Here is a 3,522-nt window from a genome sequence, read left to right on the forward strand (position 1 = left end):
GCTAGTCTGTATACCTGGACGCTCCTGCCTCCTCTCCAGCGCCAACTAAATGTGTTTTCACAAAGAGACGGTAGAACTTGACCGTCCGGAAATGTCTCCTCACGTTCCACAGAAAAAACGCGCTTTGCTAGGTCCACCATCGCCACAGCTTTTACTGCAGTCGTCCAAATCGGCACCCTATTCCTTTGAATGCAAGTAAAGCTTACCATCATTCCTTCCCTAGAGCATGCGAACAAGACCATTAACTACTGCCCACCATTTCATCATAATGTATGAAGTCAAATTCGCAGTAAAAATCATATTCAGTAAGAATATAAAGCGGCATAACACCGAATCAGAAGTTAGAGTGCCCTGCAATCTCTAATATTTATCCAATCCATGTAACACAGAATCGCGACGCGCTATTGGACCCCAAAACTGATGGCCCGACATACTACTAAGTGGAAATTCCGACTTTGCAGAAACGATAGAGCTATTTTGCTTACGTCGACGAACTGAGGGATTTTGTCGTTAGACTTTGTGCAGAACATATAAAACCATCAAATAACGATACTTTAGCAAGGGGAAAAGTAATGTACGCTTCCGTACAAGCCCTGATTTATTGTGTCTTCGAGGCCCCTACGTGAGATGTGAATCGTTCTGTTGCCTATCACAGCTACGTGTTCTGTAAACCATCATATTAATGTTTCGTAAAAAGTACCCTCACACATCTCTGAATTCCCTCGCTGCCTCCCAGTCGTCCAACTGTATCGTTAGAGAGTAATTGCGTTATATTTACATTGTAGAAGAAACTGTTGTCTGGATCGTCATATTTTTGTCGTTTTACAGAAAGTATCATTGCAAAAACATCAAAAGGTCATTATATCACTGCACTCCTTTCAAACTTTAGCAGAGTAATAGCTACTACTATACATTCCTAGGACACTATAAAGATCAACAGCATGTCATGGCGTCTCTAGGTGTACATACATTGACGTGGGCAGGCTGGTATGGGGCTTCTCTGCATAGTTTTGGTAGTCGAAGGGGAGTCCTGCAGCTATCTGGCTGAGTATCACAATTATCCCCTGAATCTGTTTACATGCGGGTGCTATTGTGGGCTGCAGGTAGGTTCTGGACCACTTTGTCCAAAATCCGGTCGCTAGATGTGGCCGCACTGTATTGCTGGTGATAGAGGAGTTTTCTCGTATAGCACGCGATGATGTGGTCCCCACCACTCTCGTGACTGAGTATGCTCTAGTTTTCTGAGCCTGTTAGCGTTCTCGTCTGCTCTAGTGTTTAAGCTCAGAGTTTCAGATCATTCCTTTATGCGAAGTTTGCATCTCTTAGTGAAGTTACTACATTTCAGGAGCTGAGAGTACAAACGGTACAAGTGCTTTTTGAAGCAAACCGAGTAAACGGCTGCCAAAGATAAATGACTATTTATAAGATACACTCCTGGAAATGGAAAAAAGAACACATTGACACCGGTGTGTCAGACCCACCATACTTGCTCCGGACACTGCGAGAGGGCTGTACAAGCAATGATCACACGCACGGCACAGCGGACACACCAGGAACCGCGGTGTTGGCCGTCGAATGGCGCTAGCTGCGCAGCATTTGTGCACCGCCGCCGTCAGTGTCAGCCAGTTTGCCGTGGCATAGGGAGCTCCATCGCAGTCTTTAACACTGGTAGCATGCCGCGACAGCGTGGACGTGAACCGTATGTGCAGTTGACGGACTATGAGCGAGGGCGTATAGTGGGCATGCGGGAGGCCGGGTGGACGTACCGCCGAATTGCTCAACACGTGGGGCGTGAGGTCTCCACAGTACATCGATGTTGTCGCCAGTGGTCGGCGGAAGGTGCACGTGCCCGTCGACCTGGGACCGGACCGCAGCGACGCACGGATGCACGCCAAGACTGTAGGATCCTACGCAGTGCCGTAGGGGACCGCACCGCCACTTCCCAGCAAATTAGGGACACTGTTGCTCCTGGGGTATCGGCGAGGACCATTCGCAACCGTCTCCATGAAGCTGGGCTACGGTCCCGCACACCGTTAGGCCGTCTTCCGCTCACGCCCCAACATCGTGCAGCCCGCCTCCAGTGGTGTCGCGACAGGCGTGAATGGAGGGACGAATGGAGACGTGTCGTCTTCAGCGATGAGAGTCGCTTCTGCCTTGGTGCCAATGATGGTCGTATGCGTGTTTGGCGCCGTGCAGGTGAGCGCCACAATCAGGACTGCATACGACCGAGGCACACAGGGCCAACACCCGGCATCATGGTGTGGGGAGCGATCTCCTACACTGGCCGTACACCACTGGTGATCGTCGAGGGCACACTGAATAGTGCACGGTACATCCAAACCGTCATCGAACCCATCGTTCTACCATTCCTAGACCGGCAAGGGAACTTGCTGTTCCAACAGGAAAATGCACGTCCGCATGTATCCCGAGCCACCCAACGTGCTCTAGAAGGTGTAAGTCAACTACCCTGGCCAGCAAGATCTCCGGATCTGTCCCCCATTGAGCATGTTTGGCACTGGATGAAGCGTCGTCTCACGCGGTCTGCACGTCCAGCACGAACGCTGGTGCAACTGAGGCGCCAGGTGGAAATGGCATGGCAAGCCGTTCCACAGGACTACATCCAGCATCTCTACGATCGTCTCCATGGGAGAATAGCAGCCTGCATTGCTGCGAAAGATGGATATACACTGTACTAGTGCCGACATTGTGCATGCTCTGTTGCCTGTGTCTATGTGCCTGTGGTTCTGTCAGTGTGACCATGTGATGTATCTGACCCCAGGAATGTGTCAATAAAGTTTCCCCTTCCTGGGACAATGAATTCACGGTGTTCTTATTTCAATTTCCAGGAGTGTATGTGAGTTATTGCTGAAACGTCAGAAATTTTTTTCTGACCATCAGTTACTTTGTGCAGGCTTTCCGAGCGGGAAGGAGCGCCTGGTTCCGGGCACGAATCCGTCTAGCGGACTTGTGTCGAGGTCCAGTGAGCCGGCGAGTCTGTGGATGGATTTTAGACGGTTTTCCATCTGCCTCGGCGAATGCCGGCTGGTTCCCCTTATTCCGCCTCAGCTACACTATGTCGGCGATTGCTGCGCAAACAAGTTCTCCACGTACGCTTACACCACCATTACTCTATCACGCAAAAAACAGGACTTACACTCATCTGGTGTGGGACGTTCCCTGGGGGGGGGGGGGGGAGGTCCACCGGAGGCCGAACCGCACAATAACCCTGATACAGTGGTTCGGTGTGGGGCGACGGAGGGATGAAGTGGACTGTGGTAGTCGCCGTGGGGTTGTGGACCACTACGGTTGCGGCAGGGATGGAGTGACTGTCGTTTCTAAGCCCCCGGGTAACATACAATACGATTCAATACAATACTTTGTGCATATTTGTAGATTCCATTAGAGATTGTAGTCCCCCTGCATTAGTTTCTAAAATACATTAAAAATTTTTGCGCTCCTTGTGTCTTGAAACTTATTAGAGTAAAACAAGTACAAGTGCAAACACATTTTATTTACTGTACT

This window comes from Schistocerca cancellata, chromosome 1 (genome assembly GCF_023864275.1).
Source record: "Schistocerca cancellata isolate TAMUIC-IGC-003103 chromosome 1, iqSchCanc2.1, whole genome shotgun sequence".
Taxonomy (NCBI): domain Eukaryota; kingdom Metazoa; phylum Arthropoda; class Insecta; order Orthoptera; family Acrididae; genus Schistocerca; species Schistocerca cancellata.